This window comes from Rousettus aegyptiacus, unplaced genomic scaffold (assembly GCF_014176215.1).
Source record: "Rousettus aegyptiacus isolate mRouAeg1 unplaced genomic scaffold, mRouAeg1.p scaffold_m13_p_4, whole genome shotgun sequence".
In the NCBI taxonomy this organism is placed as follows: Eukaryota; Metazoa; Chordata; class Mammalia; order Chiroptera; family Pteropodidae; genus Rousettus; species Rousettus aegyptiacus.
In genome coordinates, this window is record NW_023416307.1 from 84,743,556 (window position 1) to 84,755,467 (window position 11,912).

The following is an 11,912-nucleotide window of genomic DNA, read 5'->3' on the forward strand; positions in this document are numbered from 1 at the left end:
TAAATCATAAAGAAATACTGATTATATTTCACAGCAGGATTGGTTGATTCCATCTCCTAATCCTTTCCTTGCATAAAACATATCTTACTTTCTTTTAGAATTCCGAATATTAATAATAGAAGCAAATCATTGAAGAAAAATAGTGAAACAGACATTTTTTGAAACAGCATATTAAGAAAGTTCTTTGATGACACTACAGCAATATATGTTCTCTTTCTAAACAGTTTCTTTAGCAAGACTATTTACAACCAAAGAATTTGACCACAAGTAATGAGAAGCCGGATATGGGATCTTACACCTCCAGGTCAGCAGTTCAAATATGGCCTAGATCAGCCGTGACTGAAAATTGTTACCAGTGGATGGTTTCATAATGTTCTCACAAATGAGTCAGTGGATTTGGTTGCAATCTGTTGGTAGACAGGTACCCAAGTGACAATTCATGTCATGCCATGTATGAGACACCTTTGGTCATGCTGGCACTAAATGACACTCTTATTGGTTATTTTATTAAGTTGGCTTAATATTACCATAAAGCCACAATAACTTCTCAAATTATATCCATTAATATATAGTCTGATTTTGTTTAAACTAACAGTATAAATATTTTTATTTGAGTGAGTACACTTAGAATCATGATACTAAGTGATCTAAATTTCATATTTCACACAGTATATTAAAAAAAGAGCTTGGAATATTTCAGACATATAATATTTTAAACACTGAGGTGTTTATATTACTTTATAGATTCATTCCAATGCATGACATAATCCTAGAAGTTATAAAACTGCCCTTTAAAAAAAAAATTCCAACTAGAACAAGAAAGGAAATTAAATTGTTTCAAACTCTTTTACTCATTCTTCAAATGACATTCCAAAGAAAACATACCATTGAGAACTGTGTTATGTTTTTATGTACGTATAATGATTTTCAGTGGAAAACCAGGGTAATCGATTTTTGGAAGTGATGGTATTTAGAATAACATCTATCTCAAAATAGGATACTTGGCTTATTGAATATTTCAGTCTTATCTTGAAGCAGGTTTAAAACTTTCATGTGAGCAAAGCCATACTTAGACCCAGAAGAAAAAAAAAAAAAAATTCTTACCTCTTAAGACTACGGATTGCAGATGAGAAAATTTTCCTGGTTTACTGCACTTACCTCATATCCTTTGTCCTATCACATATTTCCACAACTTTCCATTTGTTATGAGTCCAAGTATAAAAACACTCAGGTTTAATCATCTGTTTGGGTCTTCATTTTCTCAGGAAGGATCCCGTATCACACAACTTATATTAAATAAATTTGTAGAAATCTGTCTACAAGAGTTCCAGCAAATAACTTAGGGCGAAGTATAAGAGACACTTTTTTCTCTTTTGCAGAGGCATGTTATTAAACATGGAAAGGAAAGACTGTGGTAAGTTGAGAGAGGCTTGCCCCGAAAGACTTTGGCTCAGGGAGGAGGAAATCCAAACCTATGTGATGCTGCCGTCCATAAAATACTTCCACAGTGGTGTTTCTCCAAAGGAGCTGCCAGGCATTCGGAGCCCTCCTGACCATGTCACATGCTATTCTCACACAGGCCTTTACCTCTTGTCCTTTGGGATAATTACATTTTTAAAATTTATATCCTGTTTGACAGTTCATAGAGTGTTTTCATGCATATTTTCTTATTGAATTGAAAGCCTCACAAAGCTCAAGGACCTAAAAAGCTAAGTAATTTGCCCCAAATTACACAGCCTAACGGAGTCATATAGTTTAGTTTTCTTATCTCTCTCACCAGTTTCCAAGTTGTGGCCTTCAGATCTGAAGGTGTGAATGAGAGAAGGGCAACACCATATTGTATATTGAAGAGGTTATAAGACTCCAAATATATAAACAGTATATAACCTGTTGATTGAGTATATAATATATCCTTCTCACATGTGTACAAATGTTCAAAAGTGCATCTATGATATTATCTGATAAAATTCAATTTTATTTAAAAATAATAAATGTAATAATGTTTAATATGTAGTTCTTTATAAATGAATCTTTAACATATAAATATGTAAATATATATATATACATATATTTATATGTATGTGTACATATATATATATATATATATATTTGGTTTTCTATTATAAGAATGTACTCATGTATTAAATAGTTGGGCACCCAGCACTATAACTTCATGCTTCCCAGAAATATCTGTGTATTGCTTGAAATCTGCAGTGTCACAAAGACATTCCCAAACTGAGACCCTGTCTCTGGAAATTGTTGTCTGTGGATTTCCCTCCTCATCCCTTTCTCAACCCTTGAAAAGCAGGTAGTAGGAAGGAGAGAGGACATCTTAAACTTCTAAAAAAATCTTCTGTGGCAGAGATGAGGTACAAGAATCATTCTGGCTCCTGAGAGTAGTAGAATAATTGTACCCGAGAAAAGGGAACAAGCGATTAGAACAGTCTTACTGGTTTTTGGATGGATGGCTGCCTTCTTATACCTAGAGGAATAGATTAATGGACTTTCTTCTACAAAGGCAAAGACAAAAAAAATGACATATAAAGAGATATAGAATTTGAGCTAGAGTGATTCTCAAATCCTAATGGTCAAATAATAATTCCCAAGTTAGGGTATTCTTTCTTCAATGGTATGAAAGTGGGGTTGTTACAGAGGCTAAAGCATAAAACATATATCCATAACTACTTAAAAACTACATAGAAAAGGAACTTGAACTAGGGTGATAGGTGGAAGGTGGATTTACAAAATAAAAAACTTGGTTAGAAAAAGAAAAGATAAAATTATTTACATGCTTGTGTTGCAAAATGAGCTATTTGTATTCAGAGCACAGAACTGAAATGAATATGATTAAGGTTAAGATGTCTAAGAGTGAAGATTGGAAAACACTAAAGGAATATAAAATATGAGTATGGGGATAAAAATCTGTTATTCTAAACAGTAATATTCCATTAAGTAAATAAATAACCATTAAATTTTGATGTGATGTATAGTCTAGTTATCAGGAGACTTGAAAGCAGCCGTTAATAAAGAAATATGTTTAATTTTTAAGAATGTGAAATCGCTGTGAAAATTTTACATAAAAATGTGCCTTTAATGTTAACTAGAAATGCCGGTGTTATACAGGAGATGAATGGCAACCACAATGTTAAACTTAACTCTAACATTTGTTACTTTGTCAGCTTTCACATTGTATACCCAAGAGAAGCTTCAAGGGTCAAAAGAGGGTGACAAGAAGAAAAAAAAATGACACATGCAGTTCACACGGCCCTAGAGGTTAGTCCGCACGCAGGAATAGTAATAATTATTTACAACATTGATCTGCTGGATTCCTTTAAAAAATGTTAACAGAAACCCAGGTATAATAATAAAAAGGGAAGTTTGTCATTATTGCACAACCACAAAAAATGAATTCTGCTGGGCTATATAAACACGTAAGAGTCAATAGCATATACACGTTGTAACTGATAGCATTGTTTTGCTACTCAGGTGATTTTTTTTTTTTGTATTTGTGGTGATAATCTGTGAGATAAGAAAATTTGGAAGTTTGTTATAGACTGAATTGTTTTCCCCAAATTCTTGTGTTGAAGCCCTAATCACCAATATGACTATAATTAGAAATAGGATCTTTAAAGAGATAATTAAGGTTAAATGAGATTGTAAGGATAAGACCCTAATCTAATGACTGGTGTCCTTGTAAGTAGAGGAAGAAACACCAGAGATGTATACACACAGAGAGAAAAAAAAAAACAAAAACACATGTGAGGACACAATGAGAAGGCAGCTATCTGCGAGCCAAGAAGAGAAGCCTCAGGAGTGACCCAACTTGTCAACACCTTGATCTTGGACTGTGAGAAATTAAATTTATGTTGTTTAAATTACCCAATCTACAATTTTTTGTTATGGAAACCTAGTAATCTAATACAACCTCAAAAAACGCACATGCATGCAAACACATAGACACACACTCACACATATTTGATTTAATTTACCTTTATCTTCACATAGATATTTTATTGTGTTATAAAGACACTAGTAAATATTATATCCTACTTATGTCAAAATGAATATATGATATTTTAAAATCTTTCTTCTATCTCTAATGAACTAATAGTGATATGTGTTTATATAATTGATAAGTTGTTTTAGTATAAAGTTATTTTAGATATTGTGAGTAAGCAAGTATTATTTTCATCATAGACCATTCTGAATGAACTGATGTCATACCAATATATAAATAAGCTCCTTTGACTTTTAAACTAACTTTTTCAACGTTCACTCATTCATCAGGTAGTTTTGAGCATTTGCCATTTGCCCTGAACTGTATTAGGTAAGGAGACACAGTGAGAAGGGACATATGGGTCTGAAACTGATAGAACTCAGGAGAATGGAAAGTTGGTAAAAGGCGAAACAAATATATAAGAAATGTAGTGATGATAATTGTTAAGAGAATTTTGCCCTAACTAGAAGGTTGGAAAGGAGACCAAAAAGACCTTTTAAACTTGAATTTGAAACATAAAAGGCACTATGCAGACAGATATTGAATCAAGAGATGAGGCTTTCAGAAAGAACAACATTTTCTAGGCTATCGAGAGGAGCTCCCTGGTGCATTAAGGAAGGGGACCTACCAGAAGTCCAGTGTGGCTGGAGTAGAGATTACAAGAGTGGGGTCAAGTCATCCCATAGCATAAAGAAGTCACTGAACAATATTAAGTAAGTAAAATATATGATCACATTTGCATTTGAAAACATCATTCTTTATCTCTACAGAGAAGGAGAAAGAAAGGAGTTTGAGCAGATGTAGGGAGATCATCGAGGAGTACTTAGAGTAATTCACAGGTGAGATGTTAGATGTTTGAACTGATGTTGGGAGGAATTTGGTAAGAAGTAGATAAACTCACAATATTTTTCTGGCAGTAGAACCGATAAGACTTTATGGGAAGAAACACACACACACACACACACACACACACACACACACAGCCAAGAAAATTCCTGAGAACACAGTTTTCAGTTGGAGAAAATTGGCAAAGAAAATATATAGAAAAGATGTGGAGGAAATGTAATAATAACAGCTAACATTTATTGGTCTCTTAGTATAATTGACATAGAACTAAGACTTTTATAACATTTCATCATCACAGCAACCTACACAGTAGATGTTTTGGTAGAGATTCTGGGAAAATGTGTTTTTTGGGGATTCTGAGATCCTCTTTCATGAGCAACTCTGTTAGACTTTTTCCCTTTGTCACTACACTGTCCCATAAGTTACATAAATTCTATAAGTTTACATTAAAAACCAGCCGTTCAACTTAACTATAAAACAACAGATGACCCTAGGCCACTATGTTTGGAATATAAAAGTGTGGTGTTTTTTCATTTCTTTTCTTTTTTTTTTTTTAAATATACAGTTTAAAAGAATCGCTCATGAGTATTCTTGAAAAGAGCTTTTTTTTTTTTTTTTTTTTTTTTTTTTTTTTAACCCCAAGCATGTTTCAAAACCTAGGCCAACCTATGTGGTTGCACTTACTGAGACCTGTCTGTGGAATTCCTGACTAGAGCTATCAAGACCAGTTTTGCAGGGCCCCACAGGCTGCCAGAACAACACCCCTAAGAGGTCTATAGTCAGCTTGGAGAGGTGAGAAGTGGTTACTGCATTTTCATTGGAGCTACAGATCCTACTGTTTTCTAGGTACTGTGCCAAACATAATAAAATGTGACACTAAAGAGATGATTGTATAAAACCTCACAAGAGATATTTGCATTGCAGAATGGTTTTTAGAAGCCCTCCCCTCCCCAAAAATAAAAAATAAAAAAGAATGACCTAATGTCTGTCACTAGGGAGCTAGTTGAATAAATTTTGATGTCAGTCTAATAGACCATTCACCAGCCAGTGCAAACATAGAACAGTGTGTTAGATTCCTTGGGATGTGTCTGGAAGGAAGTCTACCAAATATTCACAATAGGTATAACTGAAGGTGAGCTTTGGAGTGGCTTGTTTACTTTTAATGAACAACAACATGAAATATATCACTTTTTTTTTATTATCAGTCTAATTTTAGTATATTTAATCAGAACAAGTATAAGACAAGAATATTTTTAGGTTAATAATATTAATTTGCTTGTATCAAGAAATTAAACTAATGAACACTGTCTATATGGAGTTTATTATAAACTTACTAGGTATCCAAAACAAATAATCCTATTATAATTTAAGTTTCCTGAAGACATGAAACATTTCTATTTTCTTTCTATTGATCACTAGTTTTTTAAAAAATGAATATTATTAATAAATATGTTGGTGTTTAGGATTTAGGTTTTAAAGCAAATAAATGTTTAAATATGAGGTCAGAGGTCAGCCACCTTATTTTGTAAGACATTGTCTTCATCTAAAAAACAAACCAAAAAAAAAAGTGGTAATATATTATCACAAAGGATTTGTAAGATTTAAAGAAGATAAAGCATATTTAGCACAGTATCTGTTACCTAAGCATGAAATAAATTATTATTAATGTTCAGTTACTTAAGATTCATTAATAAGTTTTTAATTGCTATGTATACCAAAGAAGTCTTATGGTGTTTCTAATTTTAGTGCTTATTAATTTTGGTATTTGGCAAGCTTTATTGCTATCAAATGCCCATAATTGTTGAGTCTAGAAAATAGAATTCAAGTTGTTCTGTAACCTTTAGCTGAAATATACAAGTGTTTTTAAGTATTGCTCATCATCTTCTTCAGTGCTACCACTATATTCAATTTCTTATAATGTTGTTTCTCTAGGGTTATTATTAGAAAGGACTTGGTTACAGGCTTGTAAGATAGATCTTTGACTTTCAGATAAGAACCTATCTTATGTTTTAAAGATCTAAAAAAAAAAGATCTGAAAAATATCTTATTTTTGAGTTTATGTCCTCTTAAAATATCATTCTAAGTGGGTAAATGGTAGAAATGTTGGAGAACAAGTTATGGAATGAGAGATTTGGAAAAGAGTAAATATACAGATTTTCATTATCATCATTATTACCTTTATTATTTATTATTATAAAATAGTTCTCTTCACACATAGTTTCTTATAGATTAACTTAACAAATTTATGAAGAGGAGTAAAAATAAATGAAAGTTGGGAAGACAATCTAAGTGTAAATGTAGTCATATTGTGAGACAGAAGAATATTACCTCAAGCCAGATGGCTTGATAACAGCTTATGTGGTAGTTGTTAAATTATAGACACATTAAAAGAAAAGTAACACATTGAAAGAAAGGTAGATACATCATGAATGTTTACATATGAATATATTCTTGTAACCTGTTCTCAGAAACTGCTCCTCATCCTATCTCTTACTAATTTGATGATTAAGGACCCAGGTTTTATGAGCAAATATATGTTTAAACATCAAATCAGTAACTTTATCTTTGTAAACCTTATTCTCTTAATCTACCAAAAATAAAAAAAAAAGATTGTAGATTCTAACTACACTCCTGACTTTAACAGTATAAATTAGTTTCATTGTTTTTGCACTTTCTGTAAAAGGAATCAGATGCTATATAATCTTGTGTGTCTCTTTTGTTCAATGTGTCTGTGAAGTACACCTGTATTTTGTGTACTGATAGCTATTATCATTGCTGCACAATATTCCATTGTGTGAATATACCACAATATATTTAGTTATTCTTTACTTGGGTAGTTTCCAGATTTTGTTTATTGCAAATAGTACAGCTATGAACACTTTAGAACATGTATTTTAGTGAGTCCGTGTGCACATTTCTGATGAGTGTTTTCCTAGGAGTGAAATAACTCAGTCAGAGGGTATGCACATACCCTCCTTTAGTAGACATTGGCAAAGAGTTTTGCAAATGATTGTAGCCATTTATTACACCCCACCCCAATAGCTGTGTAGGAGAGTCTCAGTTGTTTCACGACCTTACTGAGTTGATTTTGTCTGACTTATTTTGCTGTTTGATTGGGCGAATATTGTTATCACTTTTTTTGTTGTTGTTGGCAATTACATGGTATTTAGTGGAACCGAATAATTTTGTATTCATTTATTGGCCATTTGACCACTATATATTGATCATGAATTGTAATACCTTATAATGAACATAGGATAACAAATGTACAAGTCATAGGTAACAATGTACAAGTCATTTTGTCTTTAACTTGCTTTATCTTTCATCCCTTTAAGATTTCTTTTATCCAATATTTATTTTTTTCAGAAGCTATATTTTCCCACCCACAATTATTCTAATCTCTTTTTCTATTTACCTTGTTAGTTTATATAAATTATCTTTTTTGTGACTTAAACATACGTTGCAGTGAAGTAAACTGCAAAGTACATAATAATAAGGAAATGCAAAGAAGAGAAATAAAAAGCAACAGTTTTATTTAAAATAGAATTCCATGAACTATTTATTAAAGAGCTACCTCTGGGAGAAATACCACAAAGGTAAAGTGCCAATCTCATTGCAGCATATCAAAGGTACATGCTATCAACACAAATTATCACTGTTAATGTTAACTTTGATCAATTGGCTGAGGTATTCTTTATCAGGGTTATTATCCACTGTAAAGTTACTTTTCCCTCCTTCCTTTTTTATGCTATTCTGTTTAACAAGAAGTCACCGTGTGCAGCCCACTCTACAGGAGTGGAGTGTTAGTCTACCTCTTTTAGGGTAGAGTACTTACATAAATAATTTGAGGTTGTCCTATATGAGACATTTGTCTATTCTTTCCCATTTACTTATATATTCATTTAATCATGTATTTATATCAATATGGAACATTTAAGGCTTTAAGTTATAATCTAATACTACTTGTATATTGCTGAAATTATTTCTGCTTTGGTCCTTGGGAGATCTTTTCAGTTGTTCCTCTTTTCCTTTGACATAATACCATTGTGTGTGTGTGTGTGTGTGTCTGTGTTTTCAGCACTTTCTTGCTTTCTGACCTTATAAAATGTTCCAGGCTCATCCGTATATTTCCAGTCCCATCCTAGAATCAGTCATTTCTTCTTTAACTAGAGAAAGATATTAGAAACAAAGATCTGGGTGTAAACAATTTTTTTTAGGTGAAAATGTTCCTTATACTTTAAGAGACTACATAAAAACATTTAAGTTAAATTTGCAAAAGTTGGTATAATTATATATTTTTTAATTACCTTGAGTGTGTTTTCTGTCTTGACTAATATGTATTTAGGAATATTTTAGAATAAAATCGAGTAAATAAACATAATAATGTTTCCAAAGTTACTTATTTGATTTATCAGAATTAATGATAAGTATTTAACTTGGGCTAAAAATTATTTCAATATGATTAACTGATAAAATTTATAATTAAAAAGTAAATTAGTCTAGAAATAGCAAGCAATGTGTAGGGCATGTATATTCTGCTTGATAACATTTCTTTTTCTTTTTTTTCTTCTTAATGGAACTGAAGAAAGAAATGACTATGATTATTGACTTGAGTGTCAGACATTCATTTTTTTTTTTTTTAAATTCAAAGCTTGGTGGTTTGAGAGAGAACTGAATTTATACTGTACAACCAAATAAATATATAAAGAGATATTAATAGAGAAACATCTAATTGAATAGATACAGATTTAAAGCTTTATTTTCAGTGAAGATGGCTACAACTTACAACCTATTTTATTGTTAATTATGAAAAGCTTTATATTTATTTATAGTTTCTCAGATATGCATGCTAAGGTTCACTTAATGGTAAATAAAATTTTTAAATAGGTCTTCATAAAAATGTTTTAAGGTTGCAGATGCTTAGGTGTCAGCTGAAGGTGATTCTGAGTAAGAGTGGATTTTATAAGAAAAAAATGAGCAATGCTATGTGGAGCTGATGTAGTATATTAAATAAAAAACATCGTATATCCTGGATTTCTATTTTAAAAGAAACAGCAAATATTATTACATTAGAAATATTTTAGGACTATCTCCTTTTCCTGTTAACTTAATTTTTAAAAATTTTTTTTTGTTTCATATTCTAAGCAAAAAATATTACTACAGTTCACACTGCCACTCCTTACAGCAGTTTCTCAGTGGGCCTACATAATACCAAGAAGCAACAGCCTTTTTTAGTACATGCACTCCATTCTTATTTTAAGTACAAACCATATACACCTTGATAAGGGGTGGTAGAGTCAGGCCTTTTTTTTTTTTTTTCTTTTTTTGAGATAACCCAGGAGGACCTCCTAAAGGAAAAGAACACAAATTGTTAATAAAAAATGAAGTACAGGGCCTTGTAAGAGATGGGAAACTCAAGTTTAAGCTTCATTGATGTCAAGATAAATTTGTCTTTCTAAGGCAAGGAGTCAAAAGGATCATTCCGTTACCTGCCCTACCAATCAATCTGTATACCATATTTGGGATTATAATCCCTTCCCCTCTTTTTTTTCTCTTCTAACTTCCCCTTCTTTCTTCCCATTCTTTCTTGCTTTTTTCTACTAGCAATTACGTTTCAATCACTATGATCAGCATTGAGTATCAATGGTGTGCAAAAGCAGACCTAGTCTCTAAAGTTGGAGAGTTTACAGTTGAGCTTATAAGTGTGCCTCTTTCACTAGACATTGGAATTTCACAAAACTTGGGTTATATTTCATCCACTTTTCTTTTTACTTTATCATAGGGTCTGGAACATACTAATGTTCTTTTTAAAATCATTTTAATGAGATATAGTTGATATACAAAAACGGCAGATACTTAATATATACTATTTGGTGAGTTTAGGCATTGCATACACCTATCTAACCATCACCATGATTAAGTAATAAACACAGTTTACTTTTTGAGGTATAAATGGCTTTATTTTATAGCTGCAGACAAGAAACTGGCTGAGTCATCGTGAGTAGAAAGCCTTCTGAAAGGGCATGCTGGAGGTAAGCATAATATAGCAAGGACAAAAAAGTAGCAACTAAGTGTTCAGTATTGCTCTGCCTGCCCTTGCAGATTAGCCAATGTTGTCAGTGTACTTAGAGAGCAATTATAATCAAAAAGCATAATTGCTCTTATATATCTCTTTAGAATTTACAAAGTACAGTCATATAAATGATCTCATTATTACATTTTATGTTTTAGATATTTTTACGTTTTTTAAAACAATTTTACTTGATATTTACATCAATGCCATGAGGTATGAGGGCAGAGATTATTATCTTCATTTGACAAAGAAGAAAATAGAAGCTCAAACATTAGTGACTTTGAGAGAGGAGAGGAGGCATCTAAAAAAAATGCAAAGGAAAGGGCCTGCAGAAACAATTGACTCAGCCATTTAAGGCCATTCCTGACTACCCTCTTTCCCTGTCTAGGACTCTCCAGCTAACATGTTTTCCCATAGTTACCTCCCCCACCTCAGAGACTCTCCAGCTCACATATGTTGATTCAGAGCTTGGGTTCTAACTAATGTTCTTACCTCCATAGCTGTGTAGGAATAATAAGACTGTGTAAAAACTACTTGTTATGTTACAATTAGAGCTCAGCCTTTAAAAAGGAATCTGCTGAGCAGGTGCTGGCATTAATAAGTGTTGCTTCCTGCTAGCCTCAATGTCCTGTCTCTTTCTGTTCAAGAATCTTATAATGGTGCTGATAATGCCAAGGTTGCCGGTTCTACAAAACAGCCTATAAGACCAATGGTCTGGAAATTCCTCCCCCCTTGCATCCTTCCACCCGAAGCTGCCCCTCCCCACTCTGAGTAAGGAGGAATGTGTAAAACCCCAGACAACGGAATCATGCACCCCTTGCATGGACACTGCAAGGGTATATAAGCTGTAAGAAATCTAACCAAGGGTGGGGGGAGATCATGCTTTGGGTCTGTTGAATGCCCCATGCTCTCCGCCGGCATTAAATTCTCCTTCCTCTAACAAAGTTGTCTGAGTGTCCAATTTCCTCCGTCAGGTGTCGCTTCATGCAACAACTT